The following is a 9,863-nucleotide window of genomic DNA, read 5'->3' as shown; positions in this document are numbered from 1 at the left end:
AAATAGTCCCAAGAGAGCAGACAAAACAATCCCAGACAAAATAGTCCCAAGAAAGCAGACAAAACAATCCCAGACAAAATAGTCCCAAGAGAGCAGATAAAACAATCCCAGACAAAATAGTCCCAAGAGAGCAGACAAAACAATCCTAGACAACAACAATCCCAGACAAAATAGTCCCAAGAGAGCAGACGAAATAATCCCAGACAAAATAGTCCCAAGAAAGCAGACAAAACAGTCCCAGACAAAATAGTCCCGAGAGAGCAATGAAAACAATCCCAGACAAAATAGTCCCAAGAGAGCAGACAAAACAATCTCAGACAAAATAGTCCCAAGAAAGGAGACAAAACAATCCCAGACAAAATAGTCCCAAGAAAGCAGACAAAACAATCCCAGACAAAACAGTCCCAAGAGAGCAGACAAAACAATCCTAGACAATATAGTCCCAAGAGAGCAGACAAAACAATCCCAGACAAATTAGTTCCAAGAAAGCAGACAAAACAATCCCAGACAAAATAGTCCCAAGAGAGCAGAAAAAACAATCCCAGACAAAATAGTCCCAAGAGAGCAGACAAAACAATCCCAGACAAAACAAAATAGTCCCAAGAAAGCAGACAAAACAATCCCAGACAAAATAGTCCCATGAGAGCAGACAAAACAATCCCAGACAAAATAGTCCCAAGAAAGCAGACAAAACGATGCCAGACAAAATAGTCCCGAGAAAGCAGACAAAACAATCCCAGACGAAATAGTCCCAAGAAAGCAGACAAAACAATCCCAGACAAAATAGTCCCAAGAGAGCAGACAGAACAATCCCACTCAAAATAGTCCCAAGAAAGCAGACAAAACAATCCCAGACAAAATAGTCCCAAGAAAGCAGACAAAACAATCCCAGACAAATTCGTCCCAAGAAAGCAGACAAAACAGTCCCAGACAAAATAGTCCCAAGAAAGCAGACAAAACAATCCCAGACAAAATAGTCCCGAGAAAGCAGACAAAACAATCCCATACAAAACAATCCCAAGAGAGCAGACAAAACAATCCCAGACAAAATAGTCCCAAGAGAGCAGACAAAACAATCCCAGACAAAACAGTCCCAAGAAAGCAGACAAAACAATCCCAGACAAAATAGTCCCAATAGAGCAGACAAAACAATCCCAGACAAAATAGTCCCAAGAAAGCAGAGAAAACAATCCCAGACAAAATAGTCCCAAGAAAGCAGACACAACAATCCCAGACAAAACAGTCCCAAGAGAGCAGACAAACAGTCTTTGACAAAATAGTCCCAAGAAAGCAGACAAAACAATCCCAGACAAAATAGTCCCAAGAAAGCAGACAAAACAATCCCAGACAAAATAGTCCCAAGAAAGCAGACAAAACAATCCCAGACAAAACAGTCCCAAGAAAGCAGACAAAACCATCCCAGACAAAATAGTCCCAATAGAGCAGACAAAACAATCCCAGACAAAATAGTCCCAAGAAAGCAGACAAAACAATCCCAGACAAATTCGTCCCAAGAAAGCAGACAAAACAGTCCCAGACAAAATAGTCTCAAGAAAGCAGACAAAACAATCCCAGACAAAATAGTCCCGAGAAAGCAGACAAAACAATCCCATACAAAACAATCCCAAGAGAGCAGACAAACAATCTTTGACAAAATAGTCCCAAGAAAGCAGACAAAACAATCCCAGACAAAATAGTCCCAAGAAAGCAGACAAAACAATCCCAGACAAAATAGTCCCAAGAAAGCAGACAAAACAATCCCAGACAAAACAGTCCCAAGAAAGCAGACAAAACCATCCCAGACAAAATAGTCCCAATAGAGCAGACAAAACAATCCCAGACAAAATAGTCCCAAGAAAGCAGACAAAACAATCCCAGACAAATTCGTCCCAAGAAAGCAGACAAAACAGTCCCAGACAAAATAGTCCCAAGAAAGCAGACAAAACAATCCCAGACAAAATAGTCCCGAGAAAGCAGACAAAACAATCCCATACAAAACAATCCCAAGAGAGCAGACAAAACAATCCCAGACAAAATAGTCCCAAGAGAGCAGACAAAACAATCCCAGACAAAACAGTCCCAAGAAAGCAGACAAAACAATCCCAGACAAAATAGTCCCAATAGAGCAGACAAAACAATCCCAGACAAAATAGTCCCAAGAAAGCAGAGAAAACAATCCCAGACAAAATAGTCCCAAGAAAGCAGACAAAACAATCCCAGACAAAACAGTCCCAAGAGAGCAGACAAACAATTTTTGACAAAATAGTCCCAAGAAAGCAGACAAAACAATCCCAGACAAAATAGTCCCAAGAAAGCAGACAAAACAATCACAGACAAAATAGTCCCAATAGAGCAGACGAAACAATCCCAGACAAAATAGTCCCAAGAAAGCAGAGAAAACAAAATAGTCCCAAGAAAGCAGACAAAACAATCCCAGACAAAACAGTCCCAAGAGAGCAGACAAAACAATCTTTGACAAAATAGTCCCAAGAAAGCAGACAAAACAATCCCTGACAAAATAGTCCCAAGAAAGCAGACGAAACAATCCCAGACAAAATAGTCCCAAGAAAGCAGACAAAACAATCACAGACAAAATAGTCCCAAGAAAGCAGACAAAACAATCCCAGACAAAATAGTCCCAAGAAAGCAGACAAAACAATCCCAGACAAAATAGTCCCAAGAAAGCAGGCAAAACAATCCCAGACAAAACAGTCCCAAGAAAGCAGACAAAACAATCCCAGACAAAATAGTCCCAATAGAGCAGACAAAACAATCCCAGACAAAATAGTCCCAAGAAAGCAGAGAAAACAATCCCAGACAAAATAGTCCCAAGAAAGCAGACAAAACAATCGCAGACAAAACAGTCCCAAGAGAGCAGACAAAACAATCTTTGACAAAATAGTCCCAAGAAAGCAGACAAAACAATCCCAGACAAAATAGTCCCAAGAAAGCAGACAAAACAATCCCAGACAAAATAGTCCCAAGAAAGCAGACAAAACAATCCCAGACAAAATAGTCCCAAGAAAGCAGACAAAACAATCCCAGACAAAATAGTCCCAAGAGAGCAGACAAAACAATCCCAGTCGAAATAATCCCAACCAAGCTCGCCAATTAACAATGAAATTCCTTAGGTTACTCATTTGGTGTATGTCATTGAACAAATATTAAGCTGATTGCACCATAGTTTTTGCCAGATTGCGTATTTTGATAATTTTTAGTTCACATCAATTAAAAAGAATAAATTCAGCAGCTTAACTCATAGGTCATAATAGTTAATTGGTTGTAGGTTATATTTACAATTGTTTCGATATTCATTTGGGACTTTTTTTTGTGGGATTGTTTTGTCTTCCTTTATTGTTATGTTTTGTCCGGTACTCTTTTGTCGGAGAATGTTTTTACAATGTGGGACTGTTTTATCTGGGACTGTTTTGTCCGGACGGACACGATTTATACAATATACTTGTGCCGGTTGCATGACAAAATACCCAATGCCAAAATACCCAATTTTTCCCTCTGATCTTTTCGTTCATTAATCCGATTACAAATTATCTCTCGGTATTACAAGCATGTTTTCTCATAATTACGCTTATAGTTTTGTCCCATGTTCTGTTGTGATAGTTTCATATCAAGTCCTACGGGCCGCTGAGGCATGGCCAAATGCACTAGCGAATTTTTATGCTAAATCATCATTCTTGTAGTTTTAACATTAGGATAAAATATTGGCTATGTGTTGGGTATTTTGTCCTAACACCGTGATAAACTGTGGCCAGGAACGGGAAACTCATTCCTATAATTAGCACGAGAACATCAAAGTCAAACATTAAGTGAATTGTTGGAATGAGATTTAGTGACATTCAATTGAATAACGTGAGTGAAATTTGAGTTTGAATGAAATGATGGAGGTTGGTTGTACGGAAAGAAAGAAAGAATTAGTTTCTCCAATTAATAACATACAAATTACTGCACAATATATTGCATTGGAGAGGACAGACAACGGGGCTATAGACGCCCACTTTTCAGTCTACCCCAGAATTGAGTACAAATACAACAATTAATATAACTCCAAAAGAAAAAAATATACAAATTAACACTGTTTGAGAGATAGTCAATGTGACACAAAAATTAAAAATCAAATACAAATCTTGCGAGTTCATGATTGCAAACTAGAAATGAGCACTTCAATATATGGTAAGAATTAGCAATTTCGCCTGACGTCTTCGCTTCAAAGTCTGCAGGAATAATTTCAAGGCTTTTCAATTTATTGTATAACTTGGTTGCACGAAATTTGATTGAACAACGTTCTATTTTTCTTTTGCATAAAGGTTGTTTAAGTAACTTAATTACCGATCCCCTAGTTTCTCTTTCTATGGTATAAGGTACTAACAAGTCATTACAAAAATTTTCACAATGAAGGCCACTGATTGCGTTCAAAGAAAACTTAATCAATTCATACACGTGCAGATCATAAACAGTCAATATGGAGTGCTTCCGGAATATGTCCTCACATGAATCGGTTCTTTTCCTGAAATAAATGATCTTTACAATTTTTTTTTGTAAAAGATAAATAGGCAGAAGCAAAGAGTAACTACAGCAGCCATAGACTAAGACTCCATATTGAACAATAGGCCTAACGTTTGATTCGTAATACTGTAACAGCAGTTCCCTAGGCACAAAATGTCTCAGTTTTACGATAATACCGCATTATTTACTTAACTTCTTTTTAACTTCTTCAATATGACTTCCAAAAGAAAGCTTGGAATGAACAAGTATTCCTAGATACTTACAAATTGGTTCCTTTTTATTTCCCTCCAGTTAAAACAGAAACTGTCTGACGCATTAGGTGCTAGAGTGACGCCCATCTGTACTGTTTTATCTAAATTGAGCACTAATTTATTTGAACTGAGCCACTTGCTAATATTCTTTAATTCTTGTTGTACTTCATTTGCCTGCATTCCTACAGCAGTTAGATTTGTATCGTCTGCAAATAGAATAACATCAAGCTTTTTGCAAACTAAAGGTAAATCATTTATGTAGATAGTGAATAAAAGAGGGCCAAGAATAGATCCCTGTGGTACACCACATTTAAGTTCTTCCCAGCTAGACATAACTCCGTTCAAATGAACAGGTTGCCTTCTATTCTCGAGGTATGATTCAAACCATTTTAATGTCCCTCCTCTGATACCGTAACATTCTAGCTTCCTAATCATCATTTTCTGATCAATTGTATCAAAAGCTTTCCTCAGATCCAAGAAAAAACTAAAAACGTTTCCTCTTTTTGAAACCGATATTAAATTTTCCGTAAATTCAACAAGTGCATCAATTGAACTGTGTTTGTTTCGAAATCCGGAATGTCTATGATAAAACAAAAAAAATCTTTCAAAGTAGGAGTATACCCGAGCATAATTTTTTCATAGACCTTGCTCCAAACAATAAGTAGTGAAATGGGCCTGTAATTATTTTCATCTTACTTTGAACCAGATTTGTGCAAAGGAAAAACTTTTGCTTTTTTAAGCTCTTGCGGGAATTCACCCCTGTGGAACGAAAGACCTATTAAAAACGTAATGTACTCAATAGTTACAGGGGCTGACATTTTCACCGAAAGATTATTAACAAAATCCTTACCAGAGGATGATTTATCATCCAAATTTGATATTACAAGTTTGACTTGCTCCTTTGTAACTTTAAATAGAAACATCGATTGTTGGCGTCTTGGAACTTCCGGTTCATTTTGGGCACCGAGATGCTTGCTGATTTCAAACCCAACATTGGCAAAATATTAATTAAAGGCTATTGCGTTATCTTGATCATTCGGCTGACTAATACTGTTCGTCACAGTTTCCAGAACAGGCACCTTGGAACTGTTCATCACTTTACCATTTAAGTCATTTATTAATTTATAGACTCGTCTTTTATTACCGAGGCAAGATTTGAATTTGTTTAAATAGAAGTTTTTTTGGCTGCAGAGCACTGTTTTTCAAAGCTTGATCTTAATCTTTTGAACTTTTCTAGCCAACTATTATCATCGCTTCCCTTCCAATAACGATGAGCAATGTTCGTCTTATTTTTGAGATTTTTTGTTTGTTGCTGAACCATTTAGGCAGTTTTTGTTTCTCTCCACCGAGCTGTATTAAGGAAGCAAATCTGTCTGTAACATCTAAAAACACACTACTAAAGGCATTGAACGCATTTGAAGGATTGGTACACGTTGTTATTTTTTCTTTTCTTAATGCCAACTCTTTATCTAGTTTATATAAATAGCGTTTAACTTTTTCTGAATCTTTTGCAAACTCAGTATTTCTAAAAAGTAACAAGTCTTTATTTGTTTTTGCTCGAACTCTCCAACTGAGTTGAATCGGGTAATGATCTGAGAAGCTTTGATGCAGCAGGACCTCGGTTTCACAATTAGGTACATTTCGATAAATAGAGTGATCTAAGCATGTTGAAATACTATGCGTTACTCTAGTAGGTTCGTTTAATCCTAATACGAAACCATTTGAAGCTATTATATTCATATAGTCGTTTACATAATGATTCTGCTCAAAAATATAGATATTGAAGTCACCGCAGATAATAAAATTTTTGTATTGCTAGTCCACGACTCCAAGAAATTATCAAAAATCTTTAAGAAGTCCATTTTGGGCATGCTAGGTTTATTGTATATGAACGCCACAAAGAACCGTAAACTATTAGCACTATTTTCTATAACAGCAGCTTCGTTGAGAGGATTTTTGTGTATTCTTATCGAATCATAACCACTTTTCAACTGTATCATAACACCACCTTTCTTCGAGTTTCGGTTTGTCAGAGCATACTGATGATAGCCTGTAACAAGTAAACTATTGGCGTCATCGCCTCTGTTCAACCAGGTTTCACTCAAACACAAAAGATCAGACATTTTTTGGAGTCCATGAATTAAAGATTCTAGTTCACCGAAATGTTTCTTTAAAGATCTCACATTTAAATGAAGCACCTGTATGCATGTGTTTTTTTGGTTGTTATCTTCATGGTAATGAGCTTGAATAGGAGTTTTAGTTGTTTTAGGAGCCATCGTTGTCATTCCGAAATGGCCCGGAAATTTGTCCAGACTCTTGAGTTGAATTAAATTGATTCGAAAATTTTCCGAAGCATTTCAACACGTCTCCCAAGCCATATTTAAGATCTATACCACCCTGGTAAAGATTACTGATTTTATAGATTTAGCCGTCTTGCCTCCATTCGTAAAATATTGTACCCTCTCTTGTCTTAGCTGAATTGATTCGTTCATCACTTTTTAGCATCCTCAGAAAATTAAGCCTTTTCTTCGTTATATCTTCAAAAATACGAACATCAGACTGGTGTTTCTTGTTTTTAAGAACTTCAATTTTTGCCATACGTCGAGAAAATTTGACTTTGACTGGTCTATTTTGTGTTCTATTTGAAGCAGGAAGCCGGTGTGCAATTGAAATGTCGTTTTCTGTTACCGATACGTTTAGTCGTCGTCTCGCTAAACTAATGACAGCCGCTGTTGTGTGCTGGTAAGAGTCCCTCTGTCCGCTCTGATGGTTTCCCGGCAAATCCAGCGTTTTGATGTTTTCTCTTCTGTTGTAGTTTTCGAGAACTTTGGCTTCAGATAGCGCGATTAATTCAAGCTTTCTATTTTCAAAAACATTTCGCAGCTGCAGCTGTTCTTTCATTTGCTTCAGCTTGTCGTCCACAATTTCGTTTATAGTTGATCGAAGCTCTGATCGTATACTTTGGACTATGGTTGGAATCAAACTTGCTACTGCTTTTTGTACCCCCGACTCAATTGCTTGGCTGATGTCTACATCATTTAAAGCGTTTTCAGCTGGGCTTAGAACATTGCAGCCACGTTTGTTATTTGGCTTATTCAAAGGAGTTTGTTCTTGATATTTAAGAATAGGAATTTCATCTTTATCAGATTCCTTTTCTACAGTGAACGAATCGGGCTGAGTATGATTAAGTACTTTGTTGTTAATTTTTTGAGAAAAAATCTTGATATGTTTAGGATTGATAGAGGTTAAACACGTTTTAAATGATGAAAACAGCAGAACCGAGAATCTAAGATCAAGCACGCAGAGAAAGATAAATTAAGGCAACTTCCTGCGAGTTTCACTTCTCGGATCGCACCAAGATAATCAAATCTTAAATGCTACCAATCGGAGAAACTCACAAAGAATTTGCTGAAGAGATGACGCCCCTTTATATTACTGACGTACCTCCAATTTTTCTTCGCCCGTCTTTTTCTGCTATTTCAACTTCTTATTAGTTTTTGATGATTTCCGTTTTCGTGATTTTGATCTCTTCAAATTTAATTTCCTTAAGTCCTTTTCGTGATTAATAACAATCGACAAAAACTTCAATTCTATATTAACGTCTGGATGCACTTTACGTAGTTCGTCTTTGAACCAGGTTAATTTCTGTTTGCGCTTAGATAATAGGTGTTTTTTTACTGAAATTATTGAACAAACTTTAACGTTACACAGCTTTTCAAAATTATCTGGATTTCCATTTCGTCTATTGTACACAATGGCTCAAAAATGCTCTCCAAATAATGTCAATGTTCCCAATAATTGTTCAACAGTCTGTGGTGAGAAATTATTACTTCGATGCCCACTTAGTGAGTTGCTTAACACATCATGCCATAAAATTAAATCTTTTCTTCGCTGAAGATTTCCACGTAATATTAAATGCTGTAGGTTTTTGTGCGGTTAGACAGTATTTGGATTGAAACTCAGACCTGGTCTAGCAAAAGTTGATATCTGAATTTTCTTTTTCAACCAGCTAGGAGATTGTTCGATAGCTTTGTATAGACTGCTTGCGCTAACAATAAATACCATTGGGTTCTTTCAACGAAGGAGGGGAGCAGTTCACATTCGTCTATTTTAAACAAATTGATGATGGACAAAGATAACTTTCAAATCTTCCGCCGGAATCTAAAATCCCCTGTAAGCGGGGCTTATGAAAAATCCGTCCTCTATCAGCATGCAATAATTATTCAGGACAAAGCTGAAAGTACAATTAAATAGCCTCCCGGGTGCAATTGGAGACTATTTAATAAGTTTATCACAACAATTAGGCTGTCGTGATTTAAAGAAACTTGTCCTTTACGTGTATAACAAAAGTTTAGGATCAGGGAATGAGTATCAATTAGTCATGGGTGTTCGGTGATGCGTTTGAACATAATATTCCAATTATATGTATTCAATGTAGTTATTCTCCTGCTTAAAATGATAGCTCATAATTAAAGGTCAGATTATTATTGCGTTGTGATCTAACGAAAACTAGAGATGTATATTTAACAAGTTTATCACAACAATTAGGCTAAGTCAGTTCAAAAAGTCAATTGAAAGCTCGGTCAGTTCGGTTTTCATTTTTCCAATTTTTAATAGTTATAGTAGTATTTTTATTATTATTATTATTATTATTATTATTATTATTATTATCATTGTTATTATTATTATTATTATTATTATTATTATTATTATTATTATTATTATTATTATTATTGTTATTATTATTATTATTATTATTATTAATTATTATCATTATTATTGTTATTATTATTATTATTATTATTTTTATTATTATCATTATTATTATTATTACTCTTATTATTATTATTATTATTATTATTATTATTATTATTATTATTATTTTTATTATTATTATTATTATTATTATTATTTTTATTATTATTATTATTATTAGTACTATTATTATTATTATTATTATTATTATTATTATTATTTTTATTATTATTATTATTATTATTATTATTATTATTATTGTTATTATTATTATTATTATTATTATTATTATTATTATTATTATTATTATTATTATTATTATTATTTTTATTATTA

Source organism: Convolutriloba macropyga, unplaced genomic scaffold (genome assembly GCF_964194025.1).
Source record: "Convolutriloba macropyga unplaced genomic scaffold, txConMacr16.3 SCAFFOLD_3359, whole genome shotgun sequence".
In the NCBI taxonomy this organism is placed as follows: domain Eukaryota; kingdom Metazoa; phylum Xenacoelomorpha; order Acoela; family Convolutidae; genus Convolutriloba; species Convolutriloba macropyga.
This window is presented reverse-complemented; position numbering follows the sequence as displayed.